The sequence below is a fragment of the Staurois parvus genome, unplaced genomic scaffold (assembly GCF_062004578.1).
Source record: "Staurois parvus isolate SC_StPar_1 unplaced genomic scaffold, SC_StPar_1.0 ptg000104l, whole genome shotgun sequence".
NCBI lineage: Eukaryota > Metazoa > Chordata > Amphibia > Anura > Ranidae > Staurois > Staurois parvus.
The window spans coordinates 7,441,729-7,450,226 of NW_028317900.1; positions in this window are offsets into that span (position 1 = coordinate 7,441,729).

Here is an 8,498-nt window from a genome sequence, read left to right on the forward strand (position 1 = left end):
AATCGTAACTGAGAATTTTCGTTTGGATTTCGCACCATTAGTGGGCTGCAACATCGGCAGATTTTCGTGCAGCCATCGAATTTGAGTGATTGGCATGTTTTGAATATTTTTGAAAAATTAACAAATTTCTAATCGATTATGGGAGAATTGTGCGAAATATAATCGAAAGAGCATGAGCCATGACCTGGACAAAAATGAAGATTTATAGCCACGAAAATTCTTTTCTGTAGCAACATGAGGTGAGATTGAAGGCTTGGTTGGTCCAATTGTGAAATCAATGATGGAACCATGAGATTGCAAAACACACAAAATTTCTGATTTTCTAAAGAAAATTCTTTCACAATTTGACCCATGTATGCCCTGTGTACGTGTAAGCGGAAATCCTAAATTTTAGAGTAGTCATGAGAACAAGAGGTAAAGGGAAACGTTCCAACGGGGCAAATGTTCTGCTGACAACTGTCTAAGATGGGAATTCCCCTCACATTTTGGAGATTTTTTTTATTCACTTCCTGTTGTGTCTCCAGGTAAAGTTTTGGCTTTGGAAACATTTTAAAGTAATAAAGAAATAAAATAAAACACTGGAAGAAAGAAAAAATCCGTATCCTAGCTTGCTAGCCGGATATGTGTGAGAAGCATGATTTAATATTTCAACTTAGGTTTTGATGGTAGCTTAAATTTGGTGCTTCCCACTGTGCTAATGAGTTCCTGTACTCAAAGTAAATTCAGTCCTACTCCATGCAGTAATACAAAGACCCCCTCAACTCTTATCCTATGGACTGGAGACAGATAGAGAACTTTCATACCACAGGCCTCTACAAAGTAGGCTAGTTATATGCAGTCCAATCTTCAAAAGGAACACGACTGATTAAATCGTTACTTGAAACAACTGGACAAAAATAGTTCAGTTGTTTAATTTCTGAGCCTTTTTTCTACTTTCTCCTCCTTATACCCCACTTATATCACACCTGAATGTTGCCCAGGAAAAGAGAAAAAATCTCTGTAGGAGCCAAGAGAAAGAACTGCGGCAGCCCATATGGAAGAAAAATATATTTGAAATATATTTTAAAAATATTCTTCCCAAATATATTGACATATATTTGAAATGCTGCAATTTTGGCCATATTCAATATATTTCAAAATACATTTCAATAAATATATATATATATATATATATATATATACACTGTATATATATACTGTATGTTGAAATGCATTTTTATTACAAAATATATGAAAAATATTTTTAAAAATACATTTCAAATATACTGTATGTCTTTAAAAATACAAATCTACATTTTTATAATGCATTTACAAATATATGTAAAAATATATGTTAAAATTACTTTTTTATATGTTAAATAAAATCTGAAGAATATATTTAAAAATCTTTTTTTTTTTTTTTAATATATTGAGAATTTTTTAACATATAAAAGTCATTTTAACATATATTTTTACATATATTTGTAAATGCATTCCGAAAATGTAGATTTGTATTTTTAAAGACATACAGTATATTTGAAATGTATTTTTAAATATATTTTTCATATATTTTGTAATACAAACGCATTTCAACATACAGTATATATATATATATATATATATATATATATATATATATACATATACACACATATACATACATATATATATTTATTGAAATATATTTTGAAATATATTGAATATGGCCAAAATTGTAGCATTTCAAATATATGTCAATATATTTGGGAAGAATATTTTTAAGATATATTTTGAATATATTTTTATTCCATGTGGGAGAGGAGGGAGAACACAGCCACCTGTTAAATGTTGAATAGTCTGATAGAGGCTGCAGGCATGGACTGGAGGGAAATTAGATGGGTCATGGCCACTGGAGGGGTGAGCATAATATACTCACAATTTCAGGGAATTTTCCTTTGGATTGAGTTATGAAACTTAAAGGGTCACTTTAAGAATGCCATTATTTTGTTCTGGTTTTAAGTGAATTTCCTGCCTGAATAGCACTAAGACATGAATGACACTGTTCCACACCATACTACAAGGGCTATTCATCATCTGTATCTCTTTATTTATCCATCTATACACATTAAATAACTATAATTTATTAGACATATAGTGGGGATATGGGATAAACTGTATCAGTTTATCCCATATCCCTGCTATATGACTATTAAAGTAAAGTGTGAGTATTTGGCATTTTGTAAAGCAGACTAGGAGACTGGCTAGAGAGGGATCATTTTATTGCAGTTGGCCATTTTGAACACATGCAATATATGGAAAACAAGAAACACTGTTTTTATTCAAACATTTGCTATACATACAGTATGTAGGGATATATAGCAGTATGCAGAGAATGCATTGATAATCTTAGAGATGACAGGTATATATTTATATCATTAATTATTAAAACTGATCTAAGATTATATGTATGTGTCTGTTCATATTTCCCATGTGCAACCAGCATGTGGTGCCATAACATCAGTTCTCCAACACTTATGTTGTTATTTATTTTTAAGGTATGAAAAACTATCTAATCTGATACACAGAACTCATATACAGCTTTATGAATCAGAGGAGGGACATGCCGCTCCTCCTCCAGTCAAACTGCATGGACAGGATCAAGAGCGTTCCCTCACGCATGCCCCGATAGCACACGGATAGCGACAGCAGGGGATCGCCAAAGAGGATGTAAGAGACCACTCTGTGCAATATCATTGTACACAGCAGGTAAGTATAGCCACTTTTTATTTATTTTTTTTAAAATGCCTTTAATATCACTTTAAACTTTATTCTTTCAAGACTTCTTGGCCTTAAAATGAAATAAACAAACAATGCAGGTATCTATATTTATATGCCTGCTTCAATTATATCTGATTTGATGAAAACTGTCCCTACAAGTTTTATTCATATATTGCCTAGAAAAATATTGATCTGGTTTTCTCTGATCAAAACTCCCTCATTTTGAATAGGTCTCTGTATGCTGGTCCCGACGTTCAGTCGATTGACATTGTATAACAGCAGACTAATTTAATGAAAGTAAAGACATTCCACGCCATGTACAGAACGTGGAGAAAAGAAAGCAGACTTTACAAGCTCTGCAGACTGCAATGTCCTCTTTGGTGGACAGCTCAAGGATGCAGAACTGAGTAATCAAGAGATTAAAGATATTTGCCCTGCCAAGATATATCACCACTGACATTTGTTATGGAAAGGGTCCAGATCAGCAGATCTTACTGAGCAACTTAAAACAAATATAGTAGTTGCAATCTGTGCCAGGCTGGAAGGCACCAGGCAGACTGTTGTAAATTTAACCTGTGATTGCTGCACTGGAGAAAGATGAACACATTTGTGCTGGGGGCTAGGCTAGGGCCTAGTGAAGGAAAAGAGCACATTCAGCACACTTATTCTCTCTCTTCTTTTGATCCCTAAACACTTTCATTATAGATCATACCTAACTAGAGATCATCGCCCTGCCATGAACCCCATTGATTCAGTCCCAAAATCTAAATTCTGTAGATTGCCTCTCACCCTTGTGTGCCACGGCCTCTCTTTACATTATGAAGCCTACCCGCAGAATGAAATATGGCTTTCCTCTGAAGTGAAACGAGTGTACTAGTCTGCAGAATTCAGAAGACTTCAAGACAGAGGCTATACAGTGAGGCAGCCCATATAGCAAAGATGTCAGAGCAGTGAAGTTGGGACGGTGCACTATTACGTATCTAATAATGCAACTTTGTTGCCCCCAAAAAAATAACAAAGAGACCCTGTAAAAAAAAAGGAATCATATTTGGCTGTCATGTTGATTTTCTTTGCTCCCTTGCAGAGCTACACCAGGCAAGGGATCTTTAGTATCCAGGTGTGTTTGTGGTTCCATCTTTAGCACACTCTAAGGTAGCTAGGGAGAGCTCTAGGTCTAATTGTTAGTCAGAGGCTGAGTAGTAATAGTCAGAGGGTCAAATTCAGGTCGGGGCTGAGAGGCTCTGCAGACCAGCTCTCTGAGATTTCCCCCTGCTCTGGAACATTGGAGAAAGTTCTAGAAGCTATGGGCAGAAGTAAGGAGTGGCTGATCTGAACTTTTGAGGGATCCCAGCCAATCCCCAACAGGAGGCTTGGCATGAAGCCAGGACAGCCCTTAAAAGTGACAGTCTGCTCAGCAGCAGGAGAGAGAATTCGGGTGGAATATGGAGAGGAAGTGAGAGGTTAGAGAGCAGGAGCTTGAGAGGGGGTCCAAATGGATAGGGGCTCACCTACAAGCAGAGGAGCTTGGAGAGAGGAAAGCTCAGGACTTCACCAGACCCCAGAGCAAGGACCACCTGTGCAGCAGGGAAGGGGCGGCCCAGCTAGAAGGCCTGATAGCAGCCACCGACCTACCAGCAGCACAAGAGAAGGACTAAGTGAGTAGACCTGCACCCCCTGGGCCAGTAAGGGGAGAGAGGCAATCTAGTGGGATTCGCTTTCTTACCCAGAGCTGTTTCACACTGTAGTGGCAGGCACTGGATCCCCTGCCCAAGGATTCACCCAGAACAGCTGGATGAGGAGACAATTCATCTGGGGTCTGGAGTGGTACCACAGGAGATGCTAGATAGTTCTCCAGAAGAGATTTTTGTTTGCTGTAAAGACTTGTAAATAGTTGCTAAAGAGGTTGTCCTCTGTTGCCATTACCCTTGGGCATCCCGTACACCCCTTACTCCATCCAAGTTCAATCCCCTGATAAAACCACAAAACAAAGCTCAAGGTCTGGTTACTATGTCCTGGCTGCAACCAGTAAGTGCTGGTTCACATATATGCGGATTGGATGTGGTTCAATCCGTTCAGTGTGGATTTAGTGCAGTTTGAAAAAGAATTATGTACAATTTCTGAGCAATGTGGTCTAGTTCAGATGCAGATTGCAGGCTATGGAATTCTATGGGAATTGTTTCTAAACCGCATATGTGTGAACAGGATAATCCTGAGTAGAGATGAGCGAATCGAACATGACGAAGTGGAATTCGTTCCGAAGATTTGGAAAAATTCGATTCGCGACGAATCCGAAGATTAGCAAACTTCGGATGCACGAATCGAATTTTCCCAAAAATGGCGGCGACATGTGTGGCGACGGAGAAAATGGACAGAGAAGATGGGGCGGGGATCTCTGGGAAGGCGCGCAGACAAGGCGCGCTGACCCATAATGCATTCATGACATGTGATCGCATTAGCCAATCAGCAGCCAGCCAGCACTGTGTAATGGTGGAGCTATAAATCGCGGCCATCTTAGAATTCTCCATTAGCCTACGGTCATTCAAGAGAGACAGACCTGTGTGTATTAAGGGACAGAGTTAGGGCCACAGAGACTTTAGGGCCACAGAATTGTTACTCAGGGACACAGAATCGTTACTCAGGGACACAGAATCGTTACTCAGGGACACAGAATCGTTACTTAGGGCCACAGCTATCAAAGAATCGAAAATTTAAAGTGACATACACCCTTTTTTTTTTTGGTGGCTGTCGTGCACAGTTGGTGCTGCAGTTTGCCGATTGTGCAAAATAAACTGACTTTCTGCTTCACAACCACTATTGTACGTTCAAAGAGTTAAATCCATTTACACGCCGTCTGGCGGTAATATTTTTTGGGTGATTAGTGCATTCCAGTGACAGAAACGTACAGTTTCCAGCCAACGGCAAGCTGCAATTGACCGATTGTGTACAATAAACTGACTTTCTGCTTCACAACCACTATTGTACGTTCAAAGAGTTAGATCCATTTACACGCCGAGTGGCGGTAATATTTTTTGGGTGATTAGTGCATTCCAGTGACATAAACGTACAGTTTCCAGCCAACGGCAAGCTGCAATTGACCGATTGTGCTAAATAAACTGACTTTCTGCTTCACAACCACTATTGTACGTTCAAAGAGTTAAATCCATTTACACGCCGGCTGGCGGTAATATTTTTTGGCCCCCTGTACCGGCTCCTCATGAACGTGGTTCAGCGGGTTTGCATCACTTAACGGCAAATCGTTGATAAACGCTGGGACGTTCAGTGTTGTGCGCATTAAGCCAGACACCAAAGGGCAGCACAGACCTGTTATTACTCGCTCAAGCATGGCTGAACAAAACCAGTCTCTACCACAAATTGGACCCAGACCTGCCCAGGGTCTCGTAAGTAGATTGCACGGAGGAGTAGAGTTCGTTATTGGAATTAACTGTGAGGGACTTTTAAACCTAGGCCTGTGTATGGCCTTCAATTGAAGCTGCTTCTGCTCCGCCACTCTGCCATTGGACTCTTGATAGTCATCTCCCCACGCTGCTGCTGGGGGGACTTTTTAACATAGGCCTCTGTATGGCCTTCAATTTTAGCTGCTTACGCTCCGCCACTCTGCCATGGGCCCCTGTACCGCCTCCTCATGCTGCTGCCAGGCCCGTAATCTGCCATGGGCCCCCGTACCGACTCCTCATGCTGCTGCCAGGCCCGTAATCTGTCATGGGCCCCTGTACCGCCTCCTCATGCTGCTGCCAGGTCCAGAGTGTGTCATGGGTCCCTGTACGGCCTCCCATTGCTGCTGTCTCCATCGCCACACTCTGCCATGTGCCACTTTCAGGTCTCCTCACACTGCTGGTGGGTTCCATTTTGTCATAGGGTGCTGTATGGCCTCCCATTGCTGCTGCCTCCACCGCCACACTGTGGCTCCACACTCTGGTTTTGGCCCCGTGACTGCCCAAATGAGTGAAGTGTGCAGTGATTCTAAGATTGACGGCACTCATCTGCATGTCATACTGACTGACAGTATTATTTCTCTTCCCCAGCAGACTCCAAGGGCATTTAAATTAAAGGTACAGTGTTCTGCACTAATATAAAGGCTCTCTGAAGCCTAGAAACACCCTTTTTATAAGTTAAATTCGCAGCGAATATATTCGGCTCGAAGCGAATTTAAAAAATTCGGCGAATCAGCCGAACCGAATTTTTGAATAATTCGCTCATCTCTAATCCTGAGAGCTAATCTTGTCCTGAACCTAATTTAAACCTGACATGAGCTGGTGAACAACTACTGTATCAATTAAGTGTGAAACCAGAGCTTCAATCCGCACCACACGTGTGACTCAGCTCTGAAGGAGATACATGTTGCCTGCCTGTGCAGGATTATGGGGGACCCAAACTTCAGCGACTCCTAAGGGGATAGTGCTACACAACCGTTGACCATTACGCCACTACTGTGTCTCTGCAGAGCTTTAAGGACATTGCTGCTGGCGTATGAGGGACCAATCATCTGACCCTCCCGGACATGTGTCAGTTGCTGAAGATACTTTGGATGATGTGGTTCTGGAAGAGAGTGAAAAACAGAGACACAGATGGTGGGTTAATATTTTTATGACGTTAACAATAAATTCCATTGTACACTTCCCAACTTTTTTTGAAGTCCTCTGCAACATAGCACTATCCACAGTTCTCTTTCTTGCTCTCTTTCTATCACTCTCTTTGCACACTCCCACACCTGCTGCAGTATCCTCCACAAAATAAAAGGAAAAAATCCAACAACACAAGCAAAATCTCAAAAGCTCATCAACAAGAAACATAGCAACATATCTGGTGTATTAATCTGGCCGACTCGTGGATATGTTGTTGCTAACCTGTTTGTTCTTTTAAAAAGTCAAATACAGCAACAAATTGCAGCGCTTGAGTATATAATAAAGGGAAATACCATATAAATTGCAGAATTGAAAGAAATGACATTCATTTTATAACATGCACCAGATCCAACGTTCATAAATTAATGTCAGCAATGGTCAGGTAAATAATAGAAATTCATTCCACTAATCAAAGTGCCTTTAGTGATAAGGTTGTTAGAGTCATAGGTTCTGAGGGTATACCCAAGTGACAAGCAAATCCGTGACTTCCGTGATAGGGGAATAGCTGTAAAATGCACTAACCAGATAGCGCAAATAAATGCGCATTGGAGTATAATGACCTACTCCTGGTCACAGCCAGATGGTCCTCAGCGTAAAGCCCTCAGGAACACCAGTGCACCACTCTTGCCTTCTCCTGCCACCAGGGGGAGTGCGCCTCTTTCCAGTATCACGAAATAGCTTTATATCCTCTATCGCCAGGATTAGTGTGCTTTCATATCAGGAGATCATCTCAGGGGCTCGGCAAAAAGACCCAGAAGAAAGAAATCTTGATAGTGTAGTATTTTTATTCAAAGGGTAAAAGCAAGTAGTACACTTACATGGTAATGTCCAAAAAAGCTGATTCACAGAATCCAAAAAAATGGCCGACAGTCAGATGCATGAACCAGTGGATAATCCGTGGTATGAGAGGTGTCCTTATCCCTAACGCGTTTCGTGGCAATGGCACATTATCAAAGGGAATGTGCCTCTCAACCCAGGTCCCTTATTTATAGGGGGACCTCTAATTGTTCAAAAGACGCTTTTCCGCGTCATTTTAGCGCTACTGCGCATGCGCGAAGGCCAAGACGCCCGTGCATGCGCAATGCAAGCCTACCGCGTCATCGCGGTTAACCCGCGCAT